Raw genomic sequence first — 8,823 nt, 5'->3', positions numbered from 1 at the left:
CAATCTTTTGTATGGACAACAATGACACAAACACTTGACAGAAAAGACAAGTACTATTGCATTATCATCATGTGACAGTGATAGTTTAAGTACATCATTATATAGAGTTCTTTGGTAACACTTAACATCCACTGTGCATATGGGATTTTGTCTCTCTTCATAGAATGGACTGCATATTCCTAGCCTAGCTGTCTTATACAAAGGGACTAAAGTAGGTGTGATTGCAAATATCTCAACATTTTTTACATCCACTTGATGCATAATTTAACCCTTTGATATAATCGGGTTGAGATGGTAAGCTAAACACATGTGGACATTGATGATAGACCACCTAGCTAGATGGATCCACATGTCAAGTCATTATGATCCTCACATAGTCACTCATTTATCACTTATTATATTTTGCTTATTGCACCTATCTACAGCTAACATAGTTATACTATCAATCAATTTTTTAGCATAGTCAGTTGGTATGCATTGTTTGACTTAGTAGGTCACTTTCCTTTATGTTGTATCTTATCTATACTTTGTATACATTGTATTGTGTATTGAAGAAGAAGAAAAAACTTAGAAATAAAAGTTTTGGTCTTTGTCTCTCTTCTTATATTCTTGAGTGATCTTCCTCTTATGTGCATGGTGTGCATTTGGCCCAACAACTCGAGCAAGTCCCCTCACTACACGATTCTTGATATGGTATCAAAGTAACACCACAAAGGGAGCCCAATTTTTAAGGTCAAAGTGAAGGAGAAGAAGAAAGGATTCGAGTAATCAAGGAATGAATTAGAAGCTCTCCTATTCTTTCACTCTTTCTCTTTGATAGTGCCTATGGAGGCACTAGAAGTACAAAGCAAAATTCTTAGATTGTTGTGAGATTTGGTGTGTGAGAAAAGCATTGTATATTTTGTAGATAAGCACTTTAGGGATTTTTTGCTACTTTTTTTTTGCCATACTACAATCTTGATTGTGTCAATCAAAAGTGTGGCAAAGCGGAACACGTGGCAAATCTAGCCAATCAAATCTCAATCATAAACAACTTTATGAAAAAAATAATAGAACTTAGTGGAAAAATATAACAAATCAAACATCTCAACTATTAAATATAAACAACATTATAATACATAAGATGATTTGAACAACTCAATAGATTGAGAAAGACAAGAGAAAACGCACAATTGGACCTAACCTCCCCCATGGCAATAGCCATGGTTTGCCATCCTTAATTATATTATAGTTTTACATGGATATTTACATTCATATCTTATATATAATTACAAAGAAAGTACAAATATCAATTGAAATAAAGAGTTTTAAGAGTCAAGAGGTATCCTATAGCATGTTGTAGTTGCTGCAGAAAATTGTGTGCTTTGAATCTTGAGATTTTGCCATCATCATCACATCTGGAGCGTGCCAAAACTCCCAAAACGACTCTTGAAGCTCTGAATCTCGATTCCGGATGAGGGAGAAACGAAAAACTAAGTTTTCACCATGTTCTTCTGTTTTGCGTGCAATCCTGTTGCTTTTATAAAGAAAGCTAGAAAAGCCTTCTAAACTTAACCACATTAAGAAAATAACAAGTAATCCATAAAGAAAGCTTACTTCCACAAAAGTATATCTTAAATCTCATATTCTAAAATAATCTATATTTAAAAATAAATTAATTAATAGTACTAAGAACAATGATCTAATTATTACTAAAGAAGTTTAAATGTATAACTTACAAATAGAGTAATAATTTTAATAATAAAATTTACGCTTGGACTTACGCTAACGCCCAGTGCTACTCAAAGCCTCTATTGTCTACTCTACACATCAATTGAAGCATTCACAATTGTTTATAAATAAAATAAGCAAACAATAGTGAATACCTAACAATCTTCAGCTACAAAATAAATAAATAGGTTGGAACTCTGTCCTAATCTTAATTTAATATGAGTGCACTCTAGACTCATAAATGTCCATTAATTTAAATATGTATTTTGCAGAATCACTCGTTGTGGAGTCACCCACGTGCACATTAAATTAACATGACGCTCGAAAAGAACAGGCATCCCCATCAACTTCTCGCACAAGGAATCCACCTTGTGTACGAGCCTCGGCAAATAAATATAGTTTTAAGGAATCCACTGCAAAACCTCACAGAATCCACCATGGAATAAAAAACTCACGAAATCCACCGTGGTCTCACGAAATCCACCTTGGAATATGCTTCCTAGCATCATATCCCCGGGGTGGAATAGCAATTTCCCTCAATTGCTATTAGCTGCTCAATGTGGAGCTAGTAGTGTAAGGTAAGCACTAAGGGCGCGAGCGGTGTCAGGGAGAGAACTAGGGAGAGAGAAAGAGGAGAGAGAAGACTGTAGAAGAGAGAGAAAGATTGCAGGAAGAGAGAGAAAATGAGTGATGAGGAGAGAGAAAGACTAGATTTAGAGAGAGAAAGACAGGAAAGAAGGGGAAGCCATAGAAGCTGTGAGCAAGAAGGGAGAGAAAGTCTGTAATTGTATTATTGTGTCAAAAAGATGTGAAAAATTACATCTCCTCTCCTTTTACACCAATGTCAGTGTGACATGGCATAATATCAATGTTATTACACTAATTTGTTATTCCCAACTTCTTACAATCCATCTCTTCCCAAAAGTTTTTGTCCTCAAAAACAAACCTGATAACGTCTAGGAAAAGATGGATAGAACAGAGTACTACTCTGTTTTTACAGCTCTACAAATGGGAATTGAATGAAGTATGATCACTACATGAGCTAAAATTGAAGAACGGAAGTAAGCCCCAGCTATATACATGATTTGGAATACTTCAGAAGAAAATGGAGCCATAAAGTCTTCAATAAATAATCCCAGAACAAAGTAGACAGCTTGCTGAGTAAACAGTCCCTGCTGGACCAAATCTGCCATAACTTTTGATAGGAGTGTCCAAATGGGACATACCATATATCAAAACGAATCTCTTGAAGAGTACTTTAAGCCCATATAGATTGCTTAACTCTGAAAATTAGGCACGATAAAAACTATTCTAAAACAATGTGCTATCCTGAACCAATCTGCATCATTACTAGATCCATAAGCAATAGGCCTCAGCCCCACCAATATCTCCCTCAAGTATGGATACTCATCCAATATAGAATCAGGTCTCCAAGAAGCGATCAAATATTCCACAATAGAACGTGATGGAAGCTTCTTTTCACACTGACCTATAACAGCCTCTGGAATGTACTGAATAAGACCATCTTCATCAATGGGTGGCAGCTCATCAACTATATCCACTGGATCACCATAATAGGACTTGAGCTGACTAACATGGAAGACGTTATGAATCTTTGTAGAAGAGGGAAGCTCTAGTTTGTATGCCAAATCTCCAATTCGCTTGAGAATCCGGTAAGGGCCATAAAACCAGTGGGCAAGCTTATTACTAGATCCATCTTTTAACGTAGAGTACTTGGATTTGGGCACCTTCAACAAAACCAGCTCTCCTTCTTGGAACTCTAAAGACCTCTTCTCATTAGCATACATCTTCATTTGATCTTGAGCCTTCCTTAGATTCACCTTGCATTGCTGAAGAAGGGTCATCTTTTCATTAAAGATGACTATGGGTAAGGGCACCTTGTAACCATACAAAGCCTCAAAGGGTGAAACTCCTATGCTCGCATGAGTGGAATTATTATAAGCAAACTCAGCCAAGTGTAACCAAGAATCCCATGAAGTTTGGACATCATAGCAAAAATGGGGAAGATAAGTCTCCAACCATTTATTAACTCTCTCTGTCTGTCCATCAGTTTGAGGATGATAAGCCGTAGATGGAGCCAACTTAGTGCCCATAGATGTAAATATCGCCTGCCAAAAAGTTACTCATAAATTGAGTCTCTATCATGGACAATCACCTGCGGTAATCCATGTAGTCTAAAAATATGCTCCATGAACTGGTTAGCCACTTAAGAAGCAGTAAACTGAATCTTGGTTGGAATAAAATGAGCTGCCTTGGTGAGTCTGTCTACCACCACATAAATACTATTCCATCCCTTCTTGGTAGTAGGTAAGCCAGTAATGAAATCCATTGTTATATGAGTCCATTTACCCGTAGGAATAGGCAATGGCTGTAACAAACCTCCTCGCTTATGGGTGCTGTCCTTATTTTTCTAACAAGGCATACACTTCATAACAAAGTCCTTGACATCTTTCCACAGTCCTTTCCAATAAAAGCTTTTACTGATCCTGTCATAGGTCTTGAAAACTCCTAAGTGTCCAGCTAGAGGCAAAGAATGTAACTCCTCCATAATTTTCCGCTTAAATGAAGAAGTAGAAGGAATAACAATCTTGCCTTTCCACCAAATAAGACCATTTTTAAGCTAGTAATGCAAGTTTTCTTCCATAAGACCTTGCTGTAATTTCTGAAAGATTTGGCTGAATTCCTCATCTAAAAGATAGGCCTCCTGTAGGTCTTCAATCCAGTCATTATGTAATTTTGTCATAGCTGAAACTTTGCAGGCCCACATACGAGAAAGAGAATCAGCCACTTTGTTATCTTTGCCCCTTGTATGAGTGATGTCAAAATTACAATTCTGTAATGTAGCTACCCAACGACGTTGCTTTGGAGTGAGATTTGACTGAGTAAGGAAATACTTGAGTACCCTGTGATCACTATGTACTCTGAATCGGCTGCCATATAAGTAATGGTGCCACTTCTTGATTGCATGCAAGATAGCCAACATCTCCTGGTCATAAACATTCATGGCCATTTCCTTATCAGTAAGCTTACGGCTCTCAAATGCAATTACACCATGCCCTTGAAGTAAAACAGCCAGAATGCCACGGCCACTAGCATCACACTGTATAGTAAACTCTTTGGAGAAATCCGGGCATACTAAGATAGGAGCAGAGGTAAGGAGTTCCTTTAATTGGTTGAAGCTGCTATCTGCAAGAGCATCCCAAAAGAAAGCCTCCTTCTTCAACCTGTCAGTCAAAGGAGCTGCAATTGCCGCATAATGCTTAATAAATCGGCGATAGAATGAAGATAGACCAAGGAATCCTCTAAGAGAGATAGTAGTAGTAGGCGTTGGCCAATCTCTTACGCATTGCACCTTCTTGGGATCAGCCTCTATACCTTTTCACTGACAATATGTCCCAAGTATTCCACTTCAGTCTGCATGAAAGAGCACTTCTTCTCCTTAGCAAAGAGTCTATGATGTCTGAATACATCAAAAACCTTCCTCATATGTGCCAAGTGATCCTGTAAAGTCTTGCTATAGATCAAGATGTCATCAAAGAACACCAAGACAAACTGAAAGAGGAAAGATTGTAAGATCTTATTCATCAGGATTTGGAAGGTAGTTGGAGCATTTGTAAGCCCAAATGGCATCACTAAGAAATGATAGAGCCCACGATCAATCCTGAAAGCAGTCTTGGCTTCATCACCCTGTCGCATGCGAATCTGATGATACCCTGACCTCAAATCAATCTTCGTGAAGAATCGAGTCCCCTTAAGCTCATCAAGCAAATCATCAATCCTGGGTATAGGATACCTATTCTTCACTGTGATCTTATTAAGATCCCTGTAGTCAATACACATTCTGAAAGATCCATCTTTCTTTTTGACTAACATGACTGGAGATGCATAAGGTGAAGAACTTGGTTCAATGAGTCCCGTTTCAAGTTCTTTGATTTGCTTGGCTACTTCCTCTCGTTCACATTTTGATAATCTATAAGGTGGCTTATTGATTGTCTTTGAGTTGGGCTCCAAATCAATAGGGTGATCCACTGCTCTCATAGGAGACATGAAGTAGGTACTTTAAACAGATCTCTATACTCCTCAAGAAGAGCTATCAAGGCTGGATGGTTTGCTGAATTATTGGCCTGATCTTGTGTTTCTTTATTCAAATGCAAAACGAATATTTGTGAGCGCTTCTTGTACTCTCTTTTGAGTTGTTGGATGGTGATAAGCTGAAAATATGATCTACTAGGAATCCCCTGTAAATGGATAAGCTATCCATTGGAGATAAACTCCATATATAACTGTGAGAAATCCATAGTGATCCTACCTAATTTCATCAACCAATCACAATCGAGTACAATATCTATAGGCTCCATTTCCAGAGTGATTAGGTTTACTTTGGCTTCAAAATTTTCAGCCAACTATAAAGAAACCTGTGGGAAAATCTGTGTGCTGATTTCTTTTTCACCATTAGCCACTTGAACTCTAATGGGCTACTGTAAGTTTGTGGGAACACAATTTAGCTTGTCCACGATGGACTTATTCACAAAACTATGAGTACTGCCACTGTCTATCAGGATAAACACTGGCTTTCCACATATGCTTGCCTTCATACGAAGTGTATTAGGGCTCTTAGATCCTGTCCAAGCATCCATAGAGATAGAACAATTAGTGGCAGCAAGCGACTCATCACAAGATCCACCAGGGTCAAACGGAACGCTTCCACCTGGATCAAAAGGAAAAGAGTCGGTTGGATCATAAAAAATACTCCTGTCCAACTTCCTCCTCAAGATCTTCATTTTCAGCATCAAATGCCACTTCATTAGCTTCATTTATGTCATCTTCAAAATCCTCAAAAACCAACATACTCTGAAGCTTAGGTTTGGCATTTTTGTATACACACTTTGAAGCATGATCAGGTGTATACTTTTTCCCGCACTTGAAACATAAGCCTTTGTCCTTCCTTTCTTTGATAAGATCCACAGGAATAGATTTGGGATTTGTATTAGTTGAAATGGACTTAGGCTTGCTGTCCCCCTGTTTGAAATCAACTTTTGGATTGTTTGCTGTCATGAAATTACTTTGAGGCCTAGAAGCATTAAATGGAGGATAAGTTGGTACCCGTAAGCTCCCATTGGGCACATGATTACTGCCATAAGTGTTACCAACTTGTCCCTGCTTTAAAACAATCCTTGGGGGTCCAAAACCAGGCTGAAATGAAGATTCTTTCATATACTTCCTTCCATAGCCCTCCGCAAGCTTAATAGCCTTAAAAAGTGAAGTAGGATTTTGTGCCATAACATCAGCTGATAATGATGGCTCCAAACCATACATAAACTTGTGAAGCTTAGCCTCATCACTGATGCTTTCCACATACATAGTCAAGTTGAGGAATTGGTTTGTATATTCTCTTACACTCATGCCCCTTTGTTCCAAACCATACCATCTCCGTGCTAACTTCTCTTTCTCAAGAGGCGAAACAAAGACTTCAGCCATAAGTGCCTTGAAAGCTTCCCAATTCTCTACAAGTATATTTTCTTTCTTGATATACCTCCACCAAGTATGGGCAAATCCCTCCAGATGCAAGGAAGCAAAGTGAATCTTCATATCATCAGTTTTAGGGTATATATCAAAGTAGGACTCCATCTTAGAGGTCCATTCCTCTAAATCAGATGGTGAAGATGACTGACCATTAAATTTGGATAAAACAATTTTTTCCTTAAACTCCCTTTCATGAAAGGGTTGTTGTCCCAAAATTGGCTGATCAAGATTACCAAGTACGGAGCATCCAAATTGAGACAGAAATCTTCCAACAAGTGGCTAAGAATTACTATGTAATCTTCCTGTTGGTAAAGCACCCCTAGAATTTTGAGTATACAGCCCAAAAGCTTGAGTATTGGCCCCATTCAAACTGCCCAAATAGTCATCATGCCTCTGTGAATCCTCTCCTACTTCATACTGACTATTTGGAATGCCTCTTCTTCCAATAATCCCATTTCCATGACCATTTTGGTTAGAAGGCTGAAGTGGGGCTGAAGGGCCACTGTTTGCCATTTGCAATTGCATGAGCTGAGAAAATTATGCCATAAGTTGAGCATTAGATTCCACCAATTTGTCAATAGAAGCCTAGGTTTGAGTAGTTGAATTCAGCAACTTATCAATGGAAGACTTCGTTTTATCAATAGAGATAAAACCATCTGCTCCATTATTGACAAAAGGGCCTCATGTCGTTCCCTATGTCTTTGTTCATGGGCACACAAAGTATTATTGAGTATACTGACTTCTCCTTGTTGTTGAAGCTCTTCAGGGCTCTCTTGAAGTGTACTATCCATCATGGAATCCGTGATTTGCTGAGCATAATCTTCCTGGACCTTATTTTTTCCTTTATGTCCTGCCATATTAGTGCAGTCCTGCAGTACCCCCTGTCAGAAAAACGGCTATAACTTTTGCTAGAGAGCTGCGATTTCAAAAAAATTTAGTGCAAATCAAAGCTAAGAATTCCCTCTTCGAGATGAGCTATAGCACGTTATAACAAGTTTAGGAGAAAAAATTATGTAGCTGGATTTCAGAGTCTGAACTATCCAGTCATGCACCCTGTCTAGACCTGTAAGTGCCCTGTTTTGACCCTATAGTGCAAGATAGTAACCCCAAATGGCTACCAAACCCTGCAAAAGGGTATATAGGACCTATGGGTACCCTGTAGTACCTGCACCTATGCTTCAGTAATGAAGGGTGTACCTGTAACCACCTGTAAGTACCCTGTAAGTGTCCTGTAAATTCCCTGTTTTACCCTGTTTTGGTCCTGTAGGCACTTGAGCCCTTGGAAAGTCTTCAATCTTCAATTCTTCACTCGTTGTACCTGTGTGAGGGATAAAATAGCATGATAGGCTCCCTACACGGGCTCCAAATCACCGGGAGGTGGGCAAAGTTCCCCCCGGGTCGGTTGGTTGCACCCCTTCGGGATCTTTGATAGTGAGGGAGGGTCACCTCTCTTTTATCCTACTATCTCCCCCGGCATCCACATTTTTCCTCGATGGGAATATCAACATGGTAGAGGCTAGTGTTCTAATCAATCAGCATGATATGCATTTCTAAAATATTCATTCAGTC

This window comes from Lygodium microphyllum, chromosome 2 (genome assembly GCF_053477565.2).
Source record: "Lygodium microphyllum isolate KBCC chromosome 2, Lygodium_microphyllum_v1.1.10, whole genome shotgun sequence".
Lineage (NCBI taxonomy): Eukaryota > Viridiplantae > Streptophyta > Polypodiopsida > Schizaeales > Lygodiaceae > Lygodium > Lygodium microphyllum.
The sequence above is the reverse complement of the archived record's forward strand: the minus strand, read 5'-3'. Positions refer to the sequence as shown.